General features: G+C 31.3%; 1 pseudogene; it reads right to left on the reverse strand.

The window, feature by feature from the left end:
- Nucleotides 1–4,604: 4,604 nt before the first annotated feature.
- LOC124939249 lies at nucleotides 4,605–5,558 on the reverse strand (annotated as a pseudogene).
- Nucleotides 5,559–10,655: the final 5,097 nt, after the last annotated feature.

Consider the following 10,655-nt stretch of genomic DNA (forward strand, 5'->3'; position numbering starts at 1 on the left):
TAAAGTCGTTCATTTAATAATATCAATATATCATTTGATAACAACATGATATTTCGTTTAGTGCAATTCATATCCTTTATGGATTTAATCATTTTTATCGTAATTTTCAACGATAAAAATATCATACAAAATACACGTAATGAAATAATTTTCATTGTCTTCATGATATATATAATTGTCACATCCACTTTTTAATAAAAGTATGATCAAATTTTCATATCATTATTATAAAATTTGTTATAAGTCATATCAAGACTTTATAAACTTTCTTTTTCATTTATTTCATAAAATCCTTTTAAAGACATTGGTTCTTCAATGTTTTATGAAAATAATATAAAAATATGACACGTTTCTTGATTTCAAAATCCTCAAATCTAAAATATTGATTTGAACACCAACTCAGCAAATATAAACAAGACATTTTCTTATTATTTTATTTCTTTTTATAAAGTTGCGCAACTTTATCTTTTATAGAGAACATATTTTTCTAACAACAAATTATTTTTATATTTATCATAATATACACAATTATTTTTGTGCTATAATCAATAAAAATATTTGCCTCCAAATTCGTGTTGGTATCCATTTTAATTCACACACATTTGTATGATTTAAATCAATGATTTTTTAATCAAGAAATTGTCACACAGTTCTTTTATAGATTTCTTTTGTTATACTTATCATACAATAAATAAGATAACTATATCATAAATATTTAATTGAATAAAATATAATTTCTATACAAGAGATTAGAATGTTTATTCATATATAAATCATTCTTCACATAATCTCTACATAAGAAATTAAAAATATTTAATCAATTAAAATATTTATTTCAACACTTAATTTCTATAAAAGAAATTAGAATATTTAATCAAATAAATATTCACCATATCACATGATTTCTACAAAAGAAATCATAATGTTTCAAGCATCTTTGACCGAAGTCGCTTAAACATTTATTTCCAGTTTCACGTTTGCATCCCGTAATATCGACATGTTTCCACATTATTCTCAAATCAAACAAGACTTTGCTTGTAATTATTTGATTTCAAAATTATCAAATTAAGTAAGTCTTAATGATGTAATTGAACAATGTATATCAAATATATTATATTAAACCAAAATTAATATATCCATATATATGATATTATATATTATTGCTTCTTTCATTTTAGTCACCACGATGACAAAACAACTATAATATATATAGTCAATAACATAGAAACGTAATCAGATAAATAATATGTCATATATATTATTAAATAAATATATATACAACTTCATTTATCATTAAAAATACCGTTTAAAAAATACATGATAATTAATTATTACACTTAATTAGAATGTTGATCATTTATCTTTAATCAAATATAAAACTAACTAATTATATAAATAAATATTCATGTCATCAATTATTCGTTTCTTATTAATTAGATGACCTTTAATATTCTATAACAAATCTTTGTCAATCAAAGAACACATGATTTGTGACAAATTTAAAAATTATCTATTAAAATAAAAATAGATAGAAAATAAATCTTATTTTTTATATATATATAAATTTCTAGATAATCATACTAATTATGAATAACATGATTCATCATATTATTAGCTAATATGCATGATTTATATTAATAATCAATTAGCACATAATCAAATTAAATATAACTACAAATATATTTCATATCTTAATCGAAGCACTTACATTGCCATGTTTTGAACAATAATCGACGTGAAACGACTATGTATGCTCAAAATAAATCTGAGTAGATTGTTCTCACCGAGACAATTTTTGCGAAGACAATTTCAACTAACATAGTTGTGTCTCTTTAAATGCATGATTAGAATAAGTTCTAACATAAATAACTTATTTAATCTCATTATACATATGACCTTCATTTTTTGTCATTATGAATCACATAATTTCTATAAAATAAATTAAAATGCTTCTAAATATAAATGACAAAGTCATTTTAGCAAATTAAATTTCTATATAAGAAATCATTAAGTGCCCCATTTTATTTCATAATTTCTACACAATAAATTAGAATGATTCTAACATCCATGGTTAAAATCTTTTTGACAAATCAAATTTCTATATAAGACATTGTTATGGGCACTCATTCATCTCATAATTTCTGCCTAAGAAATTATAATGTTTCAATTTCAACGACTATAGTCATTTTAACGAGTCTGATTACTATAAAGAAATCATTTCCTATAGTCATTTTATCAATTATTGACTATCCCATTCATCTCATAAATTCTACACAAGAAATTGGAATGGTTTCAACATCAATGACTAAAGTCATTTTAACTAGTCAAATTTCTACAAAGAAATTATTGATCATTCCATTCATCTCATAATTTATATACAAGAAATTATAATGGTTTCAACGTAAATGACTAATGTCATTTTATCACGTCTGATTTCTACAAAAAAAAATCATTGATCATTCCAGTCATTTCTATACAAGAAATTATAATTGTTTCAACGCATCTCATCAACTGGATTCGAACAGGGGACCTCCCTTCTGTCACGCAACATTGCATCTGAACTTTGAACCACTGCGCCCATGCGCTCTTTCATCATTGTACCGCTTTTATGACCTTTTGTATCATTTAATTAGAAGAATCTATTTTTTTTTTTTGACTCAACTCTGTCAACAAACAAATATATACACACATTTTAAAATGATATCTTAATACCATAATAAATATAGTGTGTAAAATAATATATAAATAGATCATCCCTCCTTATTTAGTAATAAATAATGTAAAATAATGTATAAATAGATCATAATGTATAAATAGATATCTCTCCTTATTTATCTAAATATATATATAGATATATAGATTGAGGCATATCACTGATTGTGAATTCAAATATACTTTATAATAGAGACTATTAATCATTTATGGCTATAAAATAGTTAAAACCAAATATGTGCCATTTGATGAGAAGGAATGAGCCACTAAAAAAAAGAAAAAAAGAGCGACTCTTAAAAAACTTCTGTCAACCCTTAAAAGCGTCGTAAAAAATGTCACTGACCCTTACTTTTGCGTCGCCGTAAGAAGGATTGACGCAAGTTATAACAACGCTTATTTAACGTCGGTAACATAAATTTAAGCGTCGCCAAAAATCCATTTAATTTATAACCATTTTACTCTTTAATTTTTACCTTGTTTGTATTTTTATTTTAAATTAAATAATCATTAAAATCATTTAAAAATCACTTTTTGTTCATTATTAATAATTTAAATAATAACAAAAGAAACATAAATTTTCTCATAAAATAATATCATAATTAAATAAATAAATATTAATTACCATAATTCAAGTTTTCAATGTTATAATGTTCAAATTAAAAAAAACATTAAGTTATAATTATTTTAAGCTTCGAATGAACTCTAACTATGTATGCAGAGAACATGTCCGTGATGATCACTATTCTGGTCAGAAAGCTCACCAACAAAACCATTAAATATTGATAGAGTGATATGGTAAACATAAATTTATTATTAATCACCTGACAAATGTTAACAAGTTCAAATAAATCTATCTAAATATTGCACATATAATTGTGATGTTCATATGTTCAATAGGGTTTGATGCAATAGAATTTGTTCTATTCTGCAACAAAAATATTCAAGTCATATTTATTTGAGACAAGAACAAAAAGACAAGAACCTTAAGAGTCTAAACAATACGCATGACAATAAATTATGTAGATACAAAAAATATAGGAATTATGCAATTTCAAATGCAAACAACCATGTTTAATGACTTAACTAGTATCTCTAGCCATAGAGATATTACTTTAAAAATAAATAATAAAATATTATAAGTCTACGCAGAATTGTGCCTTTTGATTTAACAAAAATAAAATAAAAACTATTGGAAAATATTTTTTTTAGAATTACCATCATAATGAGCTTCGTGCCTAGCTGGTGATGACATCTGCAAATCATATAACACAATGCTACGATCACTAAACTCAAAATAAAATAAAATTAACGAACCAACAATTCTATTTGACCCACATAAATTATAAGACAATATATGGTTCAATCAATACACATTTTAAATCATTCATCTAAAAATACATACCTTCTTGATGTTGCCAAAACATTTGGTTCTCCGGGGTTTAATCAAACAAATATATATGTGTCTTTTTCCCACTCAAACTGATTTACTAGCTGAGACCTATTTACACGAAACATCAGGCAATTCGATCTCCACATCATTCAAATGCTTGTTGAAAGGAAAAAGTTAAGAGAGATCAATACCTATTGGGGTCTCAAATGTCTTGTTGAGCACAGTAGTGGCGAAGTGTGAACCATCCCATAGGTAATCAACAGCCCTAACAAATCGCCCCAAATCAACAACTTGTTTATAAAAATACTAATCTAATATAAATCATCATAGAAACAAGGAATTCATTATCTTTGATATAAAGATACCATAATGCATGCTTCCACACATAAACGGCCTGAGGCTAAGTAAAAAAGATACATCTCTTAGATAACAAAGAACTTTCTATTTCAGTTCAGTAAAGTATATAATAACATGTTCTGAAAACACTACCTTAGCAGAATTACTAGACATCTGGGAAAGAGGCGCCCCTTTCTTTTAGTTGAGCAATAATCATTTCATTAAGATCAATCATTTTCATTTCAAGCCAAGGCCTCACAACCATCCTATAAACCAAACCCATCACATTAATCTGTCTGATCAACCAAAACATGTTAAAAAATCTTATAAACATTACCCTCTTTTCTTGAAATGTTGAGTAATTATCACAACTGAATCAATTGGTACAGAAAAGCTCAATCCATCAGCAACCCTTATTTTCATAATATTCACACCTACAACCTCACCATCAATGCTCACAAGAGGTCCACCTAAATTACCTTGTTCAAAAACAACATGTTTCTTAACTATTTAAAACTGTAATCAAATCATATATAATTGATGGAAATCAAAGTTACACTCACATAATTAATAGCACAATCAGTCTATAAGTATTCCCTCCGCATTCCTCCAATACCCAAGTCGTTGCTTTTACGATCAACACAACTAATAGGGAAATAAATTTTGCAAACGAATCCTCAAAAAGAGTACCAGCAAGCCAAATGGTGAACTACAATAGTTAAGATTCATAAGAATACCACACAATACTAGCTGTAACAGTATTCTGAAGGGAAAGTGGACACCCCATTGCAAGCACCCAATCTCCAAGACGAAGGTTGCTTGAAGAGCCAAGTTTTGCAGATGGAAGCGGAGTTTAAGAGTCAATCTTCACTATTGCAATATTAGAGTGCAACTCTGCGTTGATCAATTTTCATTCAAATGTCCTACCATCTTGTAATGTTACATCAACCTGTAAAAGAACTACTCTTACAGCTCTTACAAAACAAAATTAATAATCTTTATAATGACTGACCTTCCCTACTTTGGTTGAAAAGCCATGGTGACTCACAACCAAATGAGAACACGTTAATATAGTACCATCAGAATCGATTATGGTGCTAGAACCAACACTCTTTCGCATCAACAGACGAAGACAAAGTTTATGTAGTGATAATGGGGATCTCTTGAAAGTCTCACAACAAAGCTACTAGGAAGCTTTCTTCTATCAATAGAGAGATGTCGTATGTGAGGTTCAATATTATAAGTGATCCATTATGTTTTCCTTATCACTGCAAGAATAATATAGATTGTTGCATGCTAAAGTTCAAGAAATATAATATGCATGTTGTTGTTTAAGAGAAATAATCATATGCACATTGGTACCTGGTTGACATAGATAATGGTACATAATTGACTAGATAAGCAGCTACATCATAAGATCTACAAAATAGAACAACGTAGTGATGAAGGTTTAAATATAGGACTCTAGATACAGATAGAAGGCAGGTGGGTAGGTAACATAAGAAGACGGGTAGGTAACATAAGAAGACAGATACCATTGTCTATAGAATTAATAATTGTCTACCATTGTTTAGAGAATTCATACTTGAGACAACTGGGCACTAACAAAAGAACACTATATACCTGGGCTATACTAGAGCTTGGGTGGATATAAACTGTTTGGGGATGTTTGAAGGTCTTGTAAGCTCCACTCTTTTGCAGTCTTACAGAATGGGGGAAGAAACCTGACCAACAAAATCCCAATTTCTAAAAGAAGAAATGCTTTGAGACAAATTTAGGAAAGTTATGGTGAAAATCAGAATCAATCCAGGAGGGCCGTGTTGAAATTAATGTTTTTAATTAATTATGGTATTGATTAGGATAATATGGGAGATTATAAGTTACGTTATTTAATTCTAAGATAGTGAAAATATTTTGATCTTTATTATATATTAACCTTGTAATGGGATGATTGAAAAACTACAAAATAATAATATTTCATTTCCTTTTGTAACTTTCCTTCTTTATTTTTCTCTTCAACCCAACATAGTGATATCAGAGCTTCGAGATCGATCCATGGTGATGCTAGGAGATTCTTGGCCGATATGAGGAGCTCAACTCGTTTTCGACGCAGAAGATTATGAATATTGGAGTGTTATAGTAAAGACACTCCTAGTTTCACAAGATCTGTGAGATTTGGTGGAGAATAGACACACTAAAGATCAGGATGCCGCAGGATCATTAGATCGTTCATCCAATAAAAAGTTAAAGGAGAACAAAAAGAAAGATGCGAAGGCCTTATTTATTATTCAACAAAGTATTTCTCGTAAGCTTTTTCTGAGAATAATAGGGGTTAATACATCGAAGGAAGCGTGGGGTATATTGCAAAAGGAATTTGAAGGGAGCGATAAAATGAAGACAGTAAAGCTCCTCACTCTCAAACGAGAGTTTCAAAATTTGAGAATGAAGGAGAAAGAAACTCTACAAGGGTACTTCTCAAGGGTGATCGAAGTTGTAAATCAAATCAAGTATTTTGGCGACGACTTGACCGACAAAACAGTTTGTGAGAAGATTTTTATAAGTCTTTCTCCAAAGTATGACAATATGGTGTCCATTATTGAAGAAATGAAAGACCTTCCGTCACTTAGTAATCACGATTTGATGGGTTCTCTTGAGATGCATGAACAACAGATGAAGAGACATACTGAAGCTTCCCTCAAAAGTCTCTTTCAATCGAAAGTGAGTGTAAAAGAAGATTCTACTGAAAGCTCGAGTAAACGTCAATATTCTCGTGGTAGTGGAAGTTATGTAAGAGGTCGAGGGTATGGCCGAGGGGGAGGTAGAAACTTCCATAATAACAAATTTTGCCATCATTGTAAAAGATTGGGTCACGTTGAAGAAGACTGTTATCACAAAGGTAAACCTCAATGTTTTAATTGCAAGAGGTTTGGTCATATACAAAAGGATTGTTGAGATTAAAGTAGAGAGCAAGCCAATTATACCGAGGAGAAAAAGAATTGTGAAAGTGATGGAAGTGCATTTTTTGCATGTCATGCGGCTATCAGAAAAAATGATAACGAGTGATATGTTGATAGTGGGTGCAACAATCACATGACCGGAGATGAGTCAGTTTTTTGCAAAATTGACGAGAGTGACACAACTCGGATCACAATGGGTAATGGTGTAGTGGTGAAATCAAATGGAAGTGGTACGATTGCCGTAGATTCAAAGAAATGTAAATTGCTAATCCATGATGTGTTGTTTGTTCCAGATTTAGCTCAAAATTTGCTGAGTGTGGGGAAACTTATGCAAAATAATCATGCATTGTACTTCGATGATGATTATTGTAAATATTTTGACAAGAAAAATAATAGAGACTTGATTGTGGTTGTTAAGATGGAGAGAAATCAAAATTTTCCTCTTATTCTTAAACCTGCAAGTTGTACATCGATGAAGACCAATGTTGAAGATATGTCATGGTTGTGGCATAAACGGCTCGGGCATGTGAATTTTGAGAGCTTGAAATTGCTAAGAAAAAAAACTATGGTGTATGGGTTGCCAAATATTGACGACAAGCATGATGTTTGCGAGGCATGTGCTCTTGGTAAAATCCATTGAGAGACATTTCCGAATGAGAAAGCCTAGAGAGAAAAATTATTGTAGGAGCTCGTTCACACCGATATCTGTGGTCTGATGTCCAAAAATTCTCACGGAGGTAACCAATATTTTATCACTTTTATTGACGATTTTACAAGAATGTGTTAGGTCTATTTTTTAAGGCAAAAATCGGAAGCACTTTCTGTTTTCAAGAAGTTTCAAAGAATGGCTGATAGACAAAGTGGCAAGGTGATTAAATTATTAAGAAGTGATAAAGGAGGAGAATACAACTGAAAGGTGTTTGAGAAATATTGTGAAGATATTGGTCTTGAAAGACAATTGACGACGAGTTATACTCCAGAACAAAATGGCGTTGCTGAGAGGAAGAATCGAACAATTGTCGAGATGACGAGAACCATGATGAATGCAAAGGGGTTACCATTGAATTTTTGGGCCGAAGCAACCTGTACAATAGTTTATTTGTTGAATCGATGTCCGACAAAGGCATTTGAAAACAAGACACCATTCGAGGCATGGTCCGAGGGTAGAAAGTCGTCGATCAATCACTTGAAAGTGTTCGAATCCATTTTCTATGCTCACATCCCGAAGCAAATGAGAGACAAACTTGAAGATAAATGTGAAAATGTATATTCGTTGGCTATAGCACCAAGTCGAAGGGATATCGAATTTTTAGCTTGAAGAAAAATAAGGTGATTGAAAGTCGGGATGTGATCTTTAATGAAAAAGAACAATGGGATTGGAAAGAGAAAGATGTTGAGGATGTACAAATGCCGGTTTTTGAAGAAGATCGGAGGGAGTCATCTAGACAATTTAATAAAAGTGGTTATGAAGAAAGTGAGCATCAACAATCTCCGACAACACAATCCGGGGGGAGATCATCCATTCCGATCCTTACTCTGGTAAAAATGAGAAATTTGAACGACATATATGCTCGATGTAATTTATGTGTTGTAGAACCCAAAAGCTTTGAACAAACTATTCAAGAGGAGATTTGGGTGAAAGCGATGGAAGAAGAAATCAACATGATCGAAAAAAATGAAACTTGGGAGTTAGTAGAGAAGTCGAAAGAAAAAGATGTGATTGGGTTGAAGTGGATTTACAAGACGAAAATGAGTCCCGATGGTTCGGTTAAAAAATGCATTGCAAGATTGGATGTAAAAGGGTATTCTCAACAACCCGGAGTCGACTATCATGAGACATTTTCTTCGGTTGCGAGACACAAAACGATAAGGATGTTGATTGCATTAGCCGCTCACAAAGGATGGAAGCTTTACCAACTTGATGTGAAATCTGCATCCTTGAATGGAGTATTGAAAGAATAGGTATATGTGGTACAACCTCAAGGCTTCAATGTTGAAGGAGAAGAAGAAAAAGTATATAAGTGGAAGAAAGCGTTGTACGGATTGAAGCAAGCACCTCGTGCCTTGGTATGGAAATATCAATGAGTATTTCTCTAAGAGAATATTATTTAGGAGTCCTAGCGAGCCGACACTCTACATCCAGCATGGTGAATCCGGTATGCTCATAGTCTCTCTTTATGTTGATGACTTGATTTTTACTAGAAATGATGAAAACATGATTAATGAGTTCAAAAATGATATGATGAAGAAATATGAGATGAATGATTTGGGTTTGTTACATTATTTCTTGGGTATTGAGATTGATCAAAATGATGGAGGTGTGTTTATTTATCAAAAGAAGTGTTCCCAAAGCATTCATTCAAAATTTAAAATGGAGAATTATAATCCCGTGATGACTCCATTGGTAGTAAATGAGAATTTGGTGAAAGATGATGGTAGTGGTGATGCTGATGCGGTACAATATAAAAGTCTGGTTGGGAGTTTGTTGTACCTTACGATTACAAGACCCGATATCATGTATGCTACGGGTTTATTATCTCGGTTTATGCACCGTCCAAGCAAAATTCATCTTGGAGTTGCAAAGAGAGTGTTGCGATACATTAAAGGGACTATGGAGTATGGTCTCATTTTTGAAAGAAATGATAGTGAATATATTGAGTTGTTTGGGTTCTGTGATAGCGATTGGGCTGGAAGCATGGATGACATGAAGAGTACATCCGGATATTGATATTCACTCGGTTCAAGTATTTTTTCATGGGCGTCGAAGAAGCAAGAGAGAGTTGCACATTCCTCCGCCGAAGCCGAATACATTTCGGCAAACGAAGCAACCAAACAAGTGGTTTGGCTAAGGAATATTTTAGAAGACATGGGGGAGAAACTAGATATGGCTATAGTTCTCTTTTGCGATAGCAAATCGGTAATTGCTATGTCAAAAAATGCGATATTTCATAGTCGAACAAAATACATCAACCTTAAACATCACTACATTCGTGAAGTAGTGGATGATGAAGACGTCATGATCAAGCACGTAAAGACTGGAGATTAACTTGCAGATATCTTCACTAAAGCACTTCCTTTAAATAAATCCGTCTACTAACGAGATTTGTTAGGCATGACCAACAAAAATATTAAGGGGGAGTGTTAAAATTAATGTTTTTAATTAATTATAGTATTGATTAGGATAATATGGGAGGTTATAAGTTACGTTATTTAATTCTAAGATAGTGAAAAGATTTTGATTTTGATTATATATTTACCTT

Source organism: Impatiens glandulifera, chromosome 5, assembly GCF_907164915.1.
Source record: "Impatiens glandulifera chromosome 5, dImpGla2.1, whole genome shotgun sequence".
Classification (NCBI taxonomy): Eukaryota; Viridiplantae; Streptophyta; class Magnoliopsida; order Ericales; family Balsaminaceae; genus Impatiens; species Impatiens glandulifera.